Source organism: Pelodiscus sinensis, chromosome 8 (assembly GCF_052426305.1).
Source record: "Pelodiscus sinensis isolate ZL-2025 chromosome 8, ASM5242630v1, whole genome shotgun sequence".
Taxonomy (NCBI): Eukaryota; Metazoa; Chordata; order Testudines; family Trionychidae; genus Pelodiscus; species Pelodiscus sinensis.
Window position 1 is genome coordinate 68,205,390 of NC_143059.1, and position 17,497 is coordinate 68,222,886.

Here is a 17,497-nt window from a genome sequence, read left to right on the forward strand (position 1 = left end):
AACTCCTGCTCAAAGCCCACACCCAACACACCCTCCTGCAGTGAGAGTGAAGGAAGGTTGGGGGGAGAGCAAGTGACAGAGCAAAGAGGATATTGGGCGGGGGCCGGACCTGGGATAAGAGGCAGCCAGGAAGGGCTTCAGTGCAGAGATGGAGCAAGTGTCTTTGGATGTGCATGATTCAACAGTGGGCAACCCTACCGGGTGGGCATGTAGAAGCCCTGGTCCTGCCAGCCATTCACTGGGCACCAGCTGGGGCGGCCACACCATCGTCCAAATGAGACAACGTTTGCTTCTGCATGGGCATGACTTCTGGGGGAGGAGGGACACCCCCTTGATCATTCTGCTGGGGAGCCTGGAATTGCTGTCAGCAGCCCCATTGGCATGGGACAAAAGCTCCGGGGATTAATCAACAGATGCTACTTTGGCTGGATGTAATAACAACAAAAAGCCTTTGAAAGATGCCAGAAGAGACTCCTATAGGAGCAACGGTTAAGGGCAGGGTAGTGAGTTGGGGGTATGCGATAGGTGAGCGTAAGGAAGACTGTTAGGATCCATTACAAAAATGCCCATGTGCTGACTGTGGATCCAAACAGCTCCCGTGGGTAACTCAAAGCCAAATGGGGTAGCTGTGCATGAGGCAACGAAAGGCTGATTGGTGGAGCAAGAAAGCCAGTTATCTGCGGCAACCAGCTAAAAGCTAGTAGGGGAGGGTGAGGCAATAATAATTGACTACCTGCTTAGGCGCCCCATAAGCCTCTTCCAAAGATAGTCTGCCTTTTGTAAGCAGGCTCCGGTGCCCAGTCCCCACTGCAAACCCTAGTACAGTGTTTCTTAAACATTTTAAGCCTGAGGATCACCAAACAATTTTTTTTAAATGAGGACCACCAAGGATTTTTAGTTGAGCAAAAAAAAGTCGGGGGGCGGGAGAGGGTTGGGGGGAAGTTATTGAGGGAGGAAAAAAGGTTGGGGGAAAGTTATTGAGCCAAAAAAAAAAAAAAGAACAAAAAAGGGTCGCCTGCCCCTTTAAGGGTGGCCATTTTGAATTCTGTTCCCCATGGCACACTTCTGATTGCCTCATGGCATTCCACTGTGCCACAGAACACAGTTTAAGAAACACTGGCCTCGTGTGACAGGGCCACCAGGGCTAGCAGGGAATAGCCCAAAATGAAAGACGTTATGGCTCAGGTTAGCTGAGAATGAAGCACTTGCAAGGTTATTTCCCACTGGGGACTTCCTGTGCTGATTACAATCAGCAGCCAAACACCCATAGGCACTACTGAGCATGAGGCCTGCCCCTTACTCATAAGCACAGCCCTGTACATCTCTAGATATCTGCTTTCTATCCACAGGTATGCACATATGTGGATGCGGATATCTACATATCACCGTTGAGGATACAAATTTTCGTTTTGGCCAGGTTCTATCCATAAGATTGTCTGACAGGCAGAAGCTCCCTTATTTTCCTGCTCCCTCTTTGAAGGTAGTTTTCTCACCTCCAACATACAGTGGGAGGGGTGCAAGCTGCATGGGGCTGCTACCCGTATCCAGACTGCTGCAGGTTCTGAAAGCTCAGCTCTCTCCCCTTTATTTCAATGTATGAGTAGCCCTTCTTCCCCATGCATGTCAGGCCACATGATTCCTTGTGGATGTTGTTCAGCTGGTAGGCAGACATGGCAAGATCTATTTCGACTTGGAGAGGCCGTTGGGGTCCAGTGGGTGGAACGCTGCAAGGGGACTTGGGAAACATGGATTTATTCTCGGCTCTGCTACTGACCTAATGCAGTGACTGGGGGCAAGTCATTTTGTCCCATTTTCACCCTCTAAATTATGGGGGTAATGACAATTCGTTCCTTTGAGATCTAAGGATGACAAGTGCTGTGTAACAGCGGGGCACATGGTCTTCTTTAAGGGCCTGGTGCAAAGCCCGGGGGGTATATCTACACTACGGGACAAGACTGAATTAAGCTATGCAACTTCAGCTAATTAATTGCGTAGCTGATGTCAAAGTAGCTTAACTCTACTTTTGGCGCGTCTACACTGCAGGAAGTCAAAGGGAGCACACGCTCCCTTTGACTTCCTTTACTCCTCATGGAAGTCAACCAAAGTGCCCTTCTCAGTTTGAATTCACTATGTTAACTAGACCTGCTAATTTGAACCCTGGAAGATCGACAGCAGCTGCTTCGATCTTCCTCTGTAGTGGAGACGTACCCAGAGAAATCAATTCAAGCCTTTCCATAGACTTCAAGGAGCTTGGGATCATGCCCCCAAAACATCAAATCTATTTATTTTCACCAGATCCTCATCCAGATTTTCCTGCATTCTGGGAATGCTCATATACCGGCTTTCTCCGAGGCCCATTGTTTAACATTTTCATGATTCACAAAGCAGGCTGTACTTGATTACACCAGTTAAGAATTGTCTCAGACTCACAGGGGCTCAAGTCACTGTACAGTGTTTATTGCTTATTATGAAAGCTACATGATGATAATAATTTCAATTATAAGCCTATTAGGTAGGTAATTGACAACAGAAGTGTACTAAAGTTACATTTCCACTTATTTCAATGCAAGTGGTGCGCTGTGTTTTTAGGCGAGCAAAGCTGATAATCAGGGCATAAATGATTTTATAATTAACTTCCTTTGTTTGATTCCCCGGACTAAAATGCATTTCTGTTCAGCAGGCATCGAGGTGGCTCACAATGCATTTGGATTTTCCCTTCCCTGCTCCACTGTTTCATTCCCGGAAACAGAAACTGCTCACTGTGGCAGAAATCTTGCACAGTCATTGAAGTGATATTTTATAGAATCATACAACACGAGAACTGGAAGCGACCTTGAGAGGTCATCAAGTCCAATCCCCTGCCCTCACAGCAGGACCAAGCACTGTCTAGATCATTCCTGACTAATCATTTCTGTCTAATCTGCTCTTAAAGATCTCTAATGATGGAGAGTCCACAACCTCCCTAGGCAAGTTATTCCACCCTGACAAGCAGGAAGTTTTTCCTGATGTTCAACCTAAACCTTCCTTGCTGCAATTTAAGCCCACTGCTTCTTGTCCTATCCTCAGAAGCCAAGGAGAACAATTCCCTCCCTCTTCCCTGTGACACCCTTTTAGATACCTGAAAACCGCTTTCATGTCCCCTCTCAGTCTTCTCTTTTCCAAACTAAAAAAAGCCCAATTCCTTCACTTTTGCCTAATAGCTCATGTTTTCTAGACCGTGAATCATTTTTATTGCTCTTCGCTGGACTTTCTCCAATTTCTCCACATCTTTCCAGAACTGGACACAATACTTCAACAGAGGCCTAATCAGCACAGAGTAGAACGGAAGAATGACTTCTTGTGTCTTGTTCACAACACTCCTGTTAAGGCATCCGAGAATCATGTTTGCTTTTTTTGCCACAGTGTCATACTGTTGACTCATGTGGTCCACTATGACCCCTAGATCCCTTTCTGCCGTGCTCCTTCCTAGACAGTCGCTTCCCATTCTGTATGTGTGAAACTGATTGTTCCTTTCCAAGTGGAACACTTTGCATTTGTCCTTATTAAACTTCATCCTATTTACTTCAGACCATTTCTCCAGTTTGTCCAGATCGTTTTGAATTATGACCCTATCCTTCAAAGCAGTTGCAACCCCTCCCAGCATGGTATCATCTTCAAACTTATTAAGTGTACAGAGGCTCCCCAAGATGCAATTGCCTGCATTCTGGCCCCCTGCATTTACAACCATTTTTGTAAGTGTGGAAGGGGCCAGAAACCCCCAACTTACGTCCCTGGCCTGCATTTACGACAGCACACGACGCCTACCGTAAATGCGGGTTCGATTTATGACACCCCCGACCTGCAACGCTTCCCCCAGAACCAATCGCATGTCAAGTCGGGGGCCTCCTATATTCTCTATTCTATCATCTAAATCGTTGATGAAGATCCTGAACAGAACCAGTCCTAAAACAGATCCCTGTGGAACCCCACCTGTTATCCCTTTCCAGCATTATGACAACTTTACCACCTGGTGTTACATCAGCTTTCTTTCTGCAGCATGGGTATAGAAAACAATTCTGATAAGAAGAGGGTAAAGAGGTATGAACGTTGATTCATGCCTTGATATAAGGTCCAATCCTGAGGAGTGCTGAGTGCCCTGCGGCTCCTTTGACATCCATCTGGACCTGAGCACTCGGCACAGCTTATGTTAGCTGTAGGGATACCAAAGCATCTCTTATTTAATTAAAATAAAGAGAAATAATCCTCGGCTAGGGCCCTCATCCAAAATGGTGTGGTGCCAAAAAGTGAGGACTCCCATTCACATTGGATTGCATTTAGTGTTTACAGCATCTCAGCCCAGAATAATCACATGGTCACAAATTTCATTTTATTCTGTGCTCCTTGGGATAACAGAAATTATGCCTGAGCATCTGATGGCATTTTACAAGCATTAACAAATGAATGCTCCTGCCATCCTCAGTTAGATTGGTTATTATTTTATCCAATTTACAGTTAGGTAAACTGAGGCACAGAGGAGTGCAATGGGACTTTCCCAAAGTTCTCACAGTGAAAAGTGGCAAAAGGCCTTATTTTGTGGCGTAAAGAGCTAAGCTTTCAAGAGGTGGCCCTTGTTTGTTGTGCTTACAATTCTAATGATGGTACATGGTGAATGCTAGAGATGCACGCAGCACTGTGTATGTAACACTGGGCACAGACCATGGAGGCTTCTTCGAAAGTTTGCCTCCGGGATTACAAATATATAAAGAGCTGCACAAAATGGATTTTTCAATTTGCTGGCAAGTTCACAAATTAGAAAACATTTTAAGGGGGAACCAAAACCGGTTTTTTTTAATGTGGAAATTTAAACACCGAAAGAAAGTGTTTTGGATAAAATTATACATTGTTTTCACATTCCATTAATTTTTTAAAAAGTTAAAAAATTATCAACATTCAAAAGAAGTCATTTCAAATAAAATGAAAAAAAAAAGAATTTTAAAATGTATGGGTTCAATTTTATTATTTTGTCCAAAATAAAGGACAGAAATGCATCATTCAATCACTATTTTTTGCTGAAAAATGTTTTGGTTTAAAAAAAAAAAAAGATGACAATGAAAAAAAAAAACAAACCCTTTGTTCAGGACTACAAATATCTATGACAAGTTGATTTCATAGGAAGGATGGAGGGGAAGGAGGAAATTGTTAAACATCCTCAGCCCTGTCTTTGCTTGCATTTCGGCTACTGTGTAATATAAGAACCCTGGGATGCATTAATTATTTGATTAAAATAAAGTTAATGGATTAAGCCAATGATCAAGCTAACAGCAAGTATGTGAGGGTGCTAAGTTAAAACCATGAGTTAGGTTGACTGACCTCAGTAGAGAAGACAAGTCCTGAGACTAAGCTACACGATATAGGTTGAACCGCTCTAGTCTGGTACCCATGGGTCCTGACCAGATCCGAACAGAGAATTTTCTGGATCACAGGAGGTCAATATTGTCTAGCAGCATCACCAACTCTTCCACTGCTTACTGGGCTGTTAGAGGACAGGTAGGGGTAAATTAGAGCTAAACAACAGCATGGAACACTGAGAACTAGGATTGGCAGCTATAAATAAATGTTATGGGACCACGGGAAACATGGCCACATCCATGAAAAAGTGGACATCTGGCTAACTAAAATCATTCTGGATGATGGATGTTTCTGGACTAGAGAGGTTCAACCTGTGCCAGCTACATGAATGATATAGCTAGCGTTGATGCAACTAAGACAACCTAATCTTAGTGTGTTCACTGCACTGGATTAACAAGATATGCTGCCTGGTTGGCCAATCTTATTTTTCTCAGAAAGGTGGAGAACAGAGTCAGAGAGTGTTCTGCCATTGAGTTAGCAGGTCTTCATTAGACCCCACTAAATGGACATCCGATGAGTCCATTGCAGCAGCATCGACTTGCCCGGTAGTGAAGACAAGACCTCAGTGATGCTCTCCTGTCTACATTAAAGTTTTGCCAGTTATTATCCTAGGCAGGAGTTAAACATAGGAGAAAGAAAATAATGTTTTTGACTCACAACCTGCTCCAATTTAAAACTCCGCTCACTGTTCAAGAACAACTTGATGGATCTTGGAGAAATACTTGTTGGCTAAGAGGCCTTCTTTCTGGAAGCTATGAATATCATCAGTAATATGATGTGGGTCTGGCCCACGAAAGCTCATCATCTAATAAACCATCTTGTTAGTCTTTAAAGTGCTACATTGTCCTGCATTTTGCTTCAGCTACCCCAGACTAACACGGCTACATTTCTATCACTATCAGTAATAGTCTGTGCCTTTCCTGAATATTAATGTCTGGCATAAATTAGTAGGTTTAGAGTGGTTGCAAACTGTATATACACCCTGGGAAGCAAAAAGAACATCACAGTTAATGTTATAATTTAACCAGTCATTAGGTTTGAGAGGCAACTTAACATTTAGAAGAATGGGGACAGTTTTCAGCTCTTACACCTTAGCTGAAGATAGACCCTTTCATAGGGTTTCTGTCCCCTTGCCTTGTTTGGCCAGGAGAACAAAGATAGTGTGTTTCTCCAGTTCTTGGTAAGCTGGGACCCTCCAAAGGTCAAGGGAAAAGAATCATGAATTTGCTGCTCAGCAGATCGATCGCAATGTAATATGGACTGGATCAGCTCCAGAAACGCACGACTCTCTGGCTCAAGGACTGGGCAGTTACAACTGGCTCAGTAATGGCTGGGCTGAAAGCTAGACTCCTAGGGCTGCTGGGTATTTCCAGTGTACTCTGATTCTCTGCAGTGTAGTGTCCATCAGGACAGCTGATTGGCATCTACTTTGTGACCAGGGCAGAGGGCCCTCTATACAGCATAGATGCAGCAGGGAGGAGCAGAAGGGGATAAGAGCTGGTTCTCTCTCCTGCCTTCCATTATCCATAGTTCACAGTTGATGGTTTCTACTTTTTTAAATGAATGGATGGGAGTAATTTTGAAATAATAATAAAAGGGAACAGATCAACCATGAAATACGAGACGTGGGAGGAAAAGGCTTTTTCAGGATGCCTTTCAGCTCACCTCCGCTCAGAGCAGCATTAAGTAAGACCAGCTTTTTGATCAAATAGCAGCTTTGAACTTTCAAACAACAGAGATGCTTCCCTAATGAAAGTCTTTTGACTCTCTTTAAAATTTCAAACCTTTAGTTAAGGTGGATTATTGATTCGCTAGCCATGGCCAGACTCACTAGAAGTTTAAAAGGTATCTATGTTTCTTCACTCAAGTTGTTAGTAGACAGAAGTGAAATAAAAGATCGATGGGAGATGAGGCCTTGCTTATAAATCTTTGCAAAGTGTTTTCAAGCTGCCTACCAAACCAATTTGATACTGCAATTTCTTTTATGTCTAATACAGCAGCACCTAAGGACGACAATCTACACGCCAAGCCCCCATTCTTCTGGGTGCTCTCCACACAGAACTAGAAGTGAGCAAAGAAATCAGTTTCCATCCTGCAGGAAATTCTGATATTTTTTTCTTTGTTCTCATCTAAAAAGCTGAACTGCCCAACTTTTTCATAGAAAAGATCTGAAAAAATAATTCAGAAAGTGTTCAAAAATATTTTGTGATTTTGGCTCTGAATCATCCTGAGCCAGTTCAGCATTACGTGGCATGTGATGATGGTGAGGGTGCCTCATGAGAGTTGTAGTTTGAATGCCTCCCCGCATTCTTTCATATACTACATTGCCCATCATGCAACTCCCATGATGCACTACATTTCTTACTCAACATGGAGATTGCAGTGCATCATGGGAGATGTAGTCCATAAGAAAGTTTGAGCAAAACAAACTGCAGTCTCTGATAGCTGACCTCTTAGGCTACGTCTGCATTGCAGGATTTGTGCGCAAGAAGCTTTTTGCAGAAGAGATTTTCCGCAAAAACTTCTTGCGCAAAAGTGCATCTGTAACCCACACACCCAAACTGGTTACTGAGTACTGCAAGTGGCTCCTATACCACTGCAACAGTTAAGATCAAGAGACCTCTCTACAGCATAGGCTGGGAGCCAGCTGGCTTTTAGCTCAGAGGGTAGAGGCTCCTATAGTCAGCTCCTGAAATCCCAAGTTCAAATCGACCTTAGTGGCAGTTACATATCCACACTACAAAAACACATCACAAAAGTGATGTGCTTTTGCACAAGACAGAGTCCACACTGCATGGATGCTCTTGCACAAGAAAGCTCTGATTGCCATTCAGAGAATGGCCAGAGCATCTGTGCTCTTTTTGCACAAGAAACCCCTGTTGAGTGTCCACACACACACCTTTTTGTGTAAGAACTCTTACACAAAAAGGAGTTATTCCTTGTAGAAAGAGGTATACCTTTACTGCCCTGTGTTCTGCTGTTCTACTGTAATTTTTTTGTGCAAAAACGGGCTTGAGGTGTGGACACTACAGGTTTTTTGCACAAAAAGGGGCGATTTTTGCACAAAAACCCTGTAGTGTAGACGTAGCCTTAGGCACTCATACCCAGATCCCCATGCTACTTTCCAGGACACAAAAATCTAATCGCCTTAAAGATGATTTTTATTAAGGATATCTTTTTGGTTTTAATACACATACTTGGTTGGTAGGTGCTACAGAGCACCAGAAGAAAAATTAAAACACAGAACATAGTATCGCTGAGTACAGCTTAGATATAGTGAATGGGGGGAGGAGGTGAGCACATGGATTTAGCACAGAGAAGCTTAATCAAACAAACAAAACAAAGAAAATAACCTGACCACAACTAAATATACATTATTTCCTATTTACTCATGATATACTTCAAATTTCAGTCCATTTCCATGTCTAGTATTCCTTGTAGGCATGGTAGTTCTTCCTGGATTAATTCATCTTGTTTTCCCCAACTCCTGGCTTAGACTCACTATGGGTCTATGTCTACACAGCAGTATTATTTCAGAATAATGTTGAGATGGGGAACTTCTTACTTCTTCTCCTGTAACCCTCATTTCATGAGGAGTAAGGGGTGTTGAAGGAAGAGTGTTCTTCCTTCAACTTCCTGCTGTGTAGACAGTGCAAAGCGCCACATTAAGCTATTTTGGCTTCAGCTACACAATTGACATGGCTGAAGTTGTGTATCTTAATTCACCCTGCAGTATAGACATGCCCAAAGAGAACAGCGGGCAGGTATATCTATTCAATTTAAATTGAATATTGAAATTGAATTGAATATCCCATTGGTTCTCCTGGTTCCCTGCCATCACCCTCTAGCTACCTGAGTTTAACCCTTTCATTGCCAAACGCTGGCCAGGACCCCTCCTCTCCATCAAAGTCTTCTATTCATTTAAAGTTTTTTGTCAAAACTTTAGCTTGCGAGCTGAATGGGGCAGTGACTGTCTGGGAGTTAAGTAGAGCGGATTGGGAATTTTCTGCTGATTTTTTCCTATGGAAAATGCATTTCCTGAAAAACCAAATTTCTCAGGGGGGAAGTTTTGATTTTTTGATACACTTTTCAGAGTTTCATTAGGAAAAAACAACAAAAAAATTAATTTTGGGTCAGGTCAACAATAAACTGCACTCCCTTTGGTTCTGTGGTTCCTCAAGGGAGCTGTAGAGTGCCCTAATGGAAAATAGGTAACCCTCTGGAAGAAGTCCAAGTGCTTCTTCCTGTCCTTCAGAAGAAGGGGATTTACACTTGATGGTGGCAGCTACCTCCCATGGGCAGGAAGTCTGTGGCCTGGTGGAGTTTTTGTAAACAGAGGCCTATTGAGGCAAGGTATTTAAAGTCTCTTGCGGACCACCACCTTCTGCACTTGGAGTGCTTGAGTGGGGAACAGCTCTGACAAAGACACATAGGATTGGGGAAAGGAAGACTACGAGGTAACAGAGGATAAGCATAATTTAGTCACAACAATGACCATCAGCACTGAAGTTATGAGTTCTAAGACTACAACTGTGATATTTTGAGGTATTGCACCATCAAAACCTATGCCAGCTTCTCTATCCACTCCAGTTTTTTTCTGCAACACTGCCTGGTGTTCCAACCTGAAGCTACCAACATTTCTGCCCATTAAATCTGGTCAGACTTTTGGACTAAGACCCCTTAATTTTTGATGACAATGGTATTGTCATCTAAAATCAACATGTTTTGAAAAACAATGAAATATCGATTCTGACATTCTCAGAAAGCTTTACGACTGCAGGCTGCACTTCCTATGCCGAACAGCCCCACAACACTGTCAGCCTAAAGTGTTGGCAGCAGTCGAGAAGTTACATCAGGTTTTGAAGCCCACATCGGGACGCCTGTGTCTTGCAACTTGGAAGTATCCAATGGGGACACTGAGCAAACAACAGCATCTGCGATTACTGGGCAACATCCTGCCTCTCCCATCACAGTAAGAGGCCTAGAACTGGGGAACTGCTGGAGGGAAAGCAGGGAGACAATACTCCTTGATGACCCACTCCAATAAACCACCTTTGGCTTTTTAGCAATTTGGGCTACCCACATTCTCCATGCCTGCTTATCAGCTGTGGAACGTCAGTCAGACGCCTTCCGAAGGGTTTTCATCATCGGTTGTCATCATTTCATTGGCAATGTGAATAATTTCTATAGCTCAAGAGTTCGTGGTGAAGCAAAGGTACCTCTTCAATCAACCCTCCTCCCTTCTGATCCGGGCTGGGGACCAACCCTGGCTGAGATCCAATACAAAAGGCTACCAAATTCTCTAGCAATTGCCCCAAACAGTGGTAGATCACACAAAGACTAGTGGCCTATTGACTCACATAGGCTGGGGGCAGAGATGAGGGTGGTACATGGTCCCACACCCTGCTACAGTTGAGCATTGAGAGGTATTGGCAGCACAGCTGCTCTACCTGTTGCAGACCTGTTTTGATAGGGTAGGGAAAAGGAATCTATTGCAACACAGCCCTTAGAGGACCCTTTGCACAAGGTTGGTTTTACCAAGCAATGTCTACACTACGAGCCTCTTCCGCAAGAGGAAATGCAAATAGAGCACTCATTTGAATATGGCACACTCATTTGCATTTCCTCCTAGAATCTTTTGTGCAAGAGGGTTTTGCACAAAAAAGCACTGCGTTGATGGCACCTTTTTGTACAAAAAAACCCTTTTGCACAAGAGCCGTTCTTCCTCATTTTTTGACCATGACCTCATCAGAGCCAGAACTCTTCCTTCTGCAGAATGCCCAACATGTGGCACATGGCTGTGTGCTACTACAAATGTTCCTACTATTGTTACAATTAATAAGTTCTGCGAATAAAATTATGCAAATGACAGAGTAGCAATATTTGAATATTTTAAGGAGTTGTTTATTTAAGTGTTTTATTAAAGCTTGATAATTTTAAGAGTGGGCTGAATTTTCACCCAAATCCATTAAAACTTTCAATTTTACTCACAATTTTAACCATTTCCACAAGAATTTGCACGAAGTGGCAAGAGTGTTTACCCTGGATCATATTCACAAATACATCTTTAAAAAAGCAGTTTTCAGTGTGGGTAATTGCATGCAATTATGCTCAGAGGTGTACTTATACTTGATCTGACTGCTAGGTGGTGCTGAAGCTGAAATTTCAACTTCCTAATTTGGGAGACAGAGATAGACTAATGCCAAACCAAACAGAAAAGCAAAAGGTTTTTGGGATACAGAGGGATTCAGATGATTTCCACATGTGGTCTAAAAGGTGGCAGATTCAGCCTGATGCAGAACACCATACTGTGATGAGAGAAGAATCAAAGTATCAGAATCTAAACTACATGTGCTAATTGATGAGGCACTGCAGTAAAAAGGACAGGAAAGCAAAACACTGCTGTGTAGGAAAATCTTTCAGACAAAGAGATAGCAGACATCAGTCATAGAGTATGTCTACACTACCCCGGTAGTTCAAACTAGCGGGGTAATGTAGGCATACCGCACTTGCAAATGAAGCCCGGGATTTGAATTTCCCGGGCTTCATTTGCATAAGTGGGGAGCCGCCATTTTTAAAACCCCGCTGGTTCGAACCCCGTGCAGCGCGGCTACATGGGGCTCGAACTAGGTAGCTTGAACTAGGATTCCTATTCCGAACTACCGGTACACCTTGTTCCACGAGGTGTACCGGTAGTTCGGAATAGGAATCCTAGTTCGAACAACCTAGTTCGAGCCCCGTGTAGCCGCGCTGCACGGGGTTCGAACCAGTGGGGTTTTAAAAATGGCGGCTCCCCGCTTATGCAAATGAAGCCCGGGAAATTCAAATCCCAGGCTTCATTTGCAAGTGCGGTATGCCTACATTACCCTCCTAGTTCGAACTAGGAGGGTAGTGTAGACATACCCATATAGACAAAAGGCTACCATATTTTCTAGCAATTACCCCAAACAGAAGCAGATCACACAAAGGTTAGTGGGTGTGATGGTTCCATCCCCCGATGCTTTATGAAATTGACTTACAGATACCAAAATGCATAACTCAAAGACGCTTTGGACAAAACCCTTCATGTAACCTATCAATTTTAATGTCTCAGTCTGCTGCATTAGTCTCAGTCTGCATCTTTCACTTTGGTGTATGCATCACTCTTCCATGTAAAGTTGGATATATGGAGCATGGAATACTTTATGGGTTTAAATGTGCAAATGAAAGCCCTCAAGGGTGTTACCCTCAATGTCAAAGTGAACACCTGTGAACAGCTTCTTTTGTCCCTCGAGTCTGAGCAGTGGTTGGTCATGTGACTACCCCAACTGGTAAGGTCTCACCAAGTAATTTTCCACGGAAGGGTGGAATAGAGAAACAAAATTACAGTCCAAAATGGAATCTATCAAACAACGGGAAGCCAGCAGCTTCTTTGTCTTTGGCTGGCATGGCAAATCCAAGAGGATAACTAAAGATGCCAGGGAAAAGGGGACTTTGCTGGTTTGTAGGCTTAACCAGAAAAAGAACAGTTTTAGGGTAAGTTTGTAATAAGTGTTAGAACTAGCTATCGCTTTTCTGTTATTTTAAATTTGCAATCTACTTTGCTCTGCCTGTTTTCACTTGCAGCCACTTAAATCTTACTGTTTGTACTTAACAACATCACTTTCATTTACGATCAAGCCCAGAGTAAATGACTGTTACCTGGGGGCACAATCAGTGTGTACATCCTCCTTTCATTGTTAAAGAGAGTTTATATAAATAATGCATTTGGGGGTTCGATCCCATTTGGGGAGTGATTTCCATGGAAGCTGGTCCCCAAACTGCATTTTCCTTGGACCTGAAGCGTTTCAGTGTCTATATTGCTCCTCGGGGTAAAGGAGTGGGGAGGGGGACGGATCTCAGCCCTGTGCCTTGGTTGGGAGACACTAGGGGAGGTCGCCCAGTAGGAGAGGGTGGTGAAAAGCCCCAGAGAGGAAAGAGACAAGTGTCAGTGGCTGTGTTGGCACTCCGGGGAGCACCCCCAAGGGATCTTCTATGACCGCACCCCATCACAGTGGCCCATTGACTCACATAGGAGCTACAGGTGCTGAGTGTAGCCAGACAGAACTCCCCTCTCTCCCTCCTCCCTCTGACATCCTTGGGAGAGAGAATCCTTGAGAGCAAAACTCTGTCTTCAAAGGCTCCAGGGCCTCCAGAGGTGCTGGAGCAACAATGGCCCTGGATGCTAGACAGGAGCCAGATAACAGCGGCAATTGGGCCAGTAGGCGGTCAGGGGCCTTGGGATGCCTTTGGCTGGTACCAGTATTGATACATCCACACACACCGCCCCAGAAGAAGAATCTGCCACCCAGTCAGAAAAAGGATGTCTGGCCCCAATGATTTAGTTAGCTCCACCTTACAGGTGCAAATTAAGCTTTAGACCCCCTGTGGGAATGGGCGTCACAAAGACGTTCCAACTTAATTGGCATTTTAATGACAAGAGAAACGTCTTTGTGACCATAGGGGTATAAAGTAGGGCCCTGTGCCCCACTCTAATTGGAGATCCACCCATTTACCTGCTGGTCAGGAAGTCTTGGACCCCCGAGACTTTAGGGACGCCTTCCTTTCGTACAGACTGCTTCCCATTGGGATTGAGAGAAACGCTGGCTTCATCGGAGTAAAGATCGCAGGGGTGAGAATATACCTGCTAGGTGTCTGTTTTTGCATGCATTTAATAAGAGCTCAGAGAACCGAAAGGGTTTCATGGTACCTGTACGTGACTTTTTATTGCAATTTCTGTCTTGCCCTTTTGTAGGGGCTGTGTTATCTGTAACACAGCAGTAACATTTAACAGCTAAGCTTGCCTTGTAACAATAAAATAGTAACTGTTTAAGCTTTCAGCCTGACTCCTCCTGTTGTTGTAACAGAACCAGACACAATTAAAAGAATCACAGCTGGTCAGGGATAAATGCAGTAAGAGCTGAGTGTTGGGTTGTGCCGCTTCCATGGGGCAAACACTTGGGGTGCCCATCAGCCTTCCTGGCTGCCCGCTGCAAAGGGACTTTGTCCTAGCAGTTGAAGACTCGGGTGTGTGATAGGGCTCACAGACCACTCACTGCCCCGGCCAGTGGCTAACACTGAGCACATCAGAAAATTATTCCTCAAGAGCATGGAGTTTGATCTTCCTTCCTCTGACGTCAAGTGGATCTCGATTTGCACACACTGGGTATGTCTAGACTACACCTCTCTATGGACAGAGAGATGTAGATTAGGGACATCGAAATTGCTAATGAAGCCGGGATTTAAATATCCTGTGCCTCATTAGCATAAACATGGACGTCGCTTTTCAAAATAGTTTTCGAAAAAACAGCAGTCTAGACATGAATCTGTCAAAAATAAACCCTTTTTCGACAAATCCCGTATTCCTCAAAAAATGAGTTTTACTGGAATATAGGATCTGTCGAAAGGGTTTATTTTTGACAGATCTGTGTCTAGACTGCCGTTTTTTCAAAAAAACTCCACTTTGAAAAAAAGCAGTGGCCATGTTTATGCTAATGAGGCATGGGATATTTAAATCCCAGCTTTATTAGCAATTTCAGAATGCTTGATTTGCATCCCTCTGTCGACAAAGGGATGCAGTCTAGATGTAGCCACTGTGGTGTTGCCTAAACATAGGTATTAGGCACGGAACTGTGAACCTGACTGCCCATAACACGCCTGAAAATCTGGCCCATTTTTGGGGGTAGGAAGAATATTTAATGTACTTAAATTATGACAGGGAGAGCAGCATGTGGAGTCGCAGTCTCCAACACTCATTTGCTGCTTGGCCCGTGCCGATCATCAAGCTCAAAAACCCTACCAGCAGCCTCAGGCCATCTCGGCAACAGCCTCTTCTTTAGATGGTTTGATAGTGTCCAGGACTATCAGAATTATGGGGTTCACTGCCCCACTGTTCTTTGAGAGCACAAACCTAAGGCGTACCTCTTACCTTTACCTATCAGAACAGAATCTTCTACACCTAGTCTGAGCCCCAATTATGTTACCCAGGATGCTGACTGCTTAGGGCCCAAAGATGTGTCACCCCATTCCCCCCCCCCCATCTCCTTGGGCAATATAACAATGGCCACAGGTTCCCAACAGCCTCCTTACAATAAGAGACTCACATTTGGTAATTGGAACCAGTCATCATCCCATAATGAGCAGGAAGGATGAAGGACTACCCTCTTCAGACTCCCTGGATGGGTCTTGTTGTCTGTGGACTTGTCTTCATTTAACCCTGAGAAAATGCTCTTGAGATTGATCTCCTGGGGTTCCATTTAGTGGGTCTAGTAAGATCCCACTAAATCGATTGCTGATGTTGCCCTCATTGACCCTGGTACCTTACTGGGTTGTGAGGATTAAGGGAGGCAGGTGGGAGAGTTTCTCCCATTGACCTCCAGCAGTGGGAACACCACAGAAATTCGAACCAAGGTACGTCGACTCCCGTGATGTTCCTCCCGTAGGTGGAGCTGCATATCTTAGGTAGACTCTGTCCCACAGTGTAGACCTAGCCTAAGTCTCAGACTGGTTTCTCTCCCTGGAGCGATTGTACCAAGGTTCTGTGTTCTCCAGGAGTCTTCTTGAAGTACTGCTGGGCCTCTGTGGTCAAATTGGTTCTGTGGACCCTTCTGGATGTGCTCAGACAGAATGAAAACTAATTGCCCAATATGGTCCATCCACTAGAACACAATGGGCACATGTGTGTATAATCATACACACACAGTACTTCATTGCGAGTGCACCAGTCTTATGATGTTATTTGGAATATGAGTGGCCATGAGAGTTGGGAAAGGCCTAATTTTATACCCCTTAAAGAATAATTGTATCCATAATGATGGCAACACTAAGAGATTAAGACATATGAGAAGAGGCTAAGAATCTCTACGTAGTTCTTACGGGAAAAGAAGTGACTTCATGGCGTTAATTACTACTTTTCAATTTAAGAGAGGGCTTGTTAAAATTGATTTAGGGAGACAGATTCATGCACCCTCCAGTAACAGGTACATTAAAGCAGCATTAGTTATAATCTTTCTTTAAAATGATAAAACCTCTCTGATGTTGGCAGAGCAGATACCAACTCATGCTAAAGCCCCTAGGCCTCACCAAACACTGACAGACACCTAGCTGGAGACTAGTCTGACTAGCCTATGCTTTAGTACTGTTAAAATCATTATAAGATTTTAAACACATTTTTATAACTTGACAAAATGCTTGAGAGATGCTGTGCATACTGCTCCCACTTAGCTTCTGTGGACCAGGGTATAAAACATTGTAATGAGGGTGTCACTCACCTCACACGACCAGCCTGTACTCCTGGCTGTGGCAGCCCTCTTTCAACTCAGCTCTCCAGCCCTGCCTGAGCTCCAAGGAGGATCTGCCTCACTCTGGCTCAAGAGCTTCCTTTTAACTGGCTTGCTGGGCCCTGATTGGTTGCATCTCCTGTGTCACTCTCTTTCCTGGAGGAATTCTCTATGGTTTGCTGGGTGGGGTGTGGCAAGACCACAAGCCTCCAGCAGGGGGCCTCAGGGCCTGGTCCACACCATTACAGTCATATTTAATGTTTGCATTGTAAACATCTGTAGCTGCAACTCACCCATCAGAGAAGAAGCCTTAAGCAATGCACACAACCTCTGAAACCAAATGAGTCTCTGTGAAACATCAAAGGCCAAAAACTTTGATTGCTCCCAGCCTGCCATGAAGAGAAGATGGGAACCACCACTTGGCCTTCTCTGTTTGAACTCTGGAGGAAGGGAATAACAACCCCTGACCAGAAGGAACTGTATCACTGTGCTGCTTGGAATTTGGAGAGGCCAACATTTCCAAGCATAAGCAGAGGGGGTCTCAAAGCTGTTTGGCTTAGGTTTCCTCTGGCAGACACAGAAGGTTTGCATATTGCAGCCATTTCTGTTGCCTTTTAGACCCTAATTAATTCTTTCCCTTGTGTTTGTTGAGTTGTTTACAGGGTTAAAGCAGCTAATGACTCCTATTTAGTTAATAAATGATTAGGGATAGTTAATAAGTGTTTTGTTTAGTTAATAAATTATTAGTTAATTCATTATAGGGACCAGTTGAAAGTGTGAGCGGTTTAAGGTGCAATTGGTCCGGGGTAAGT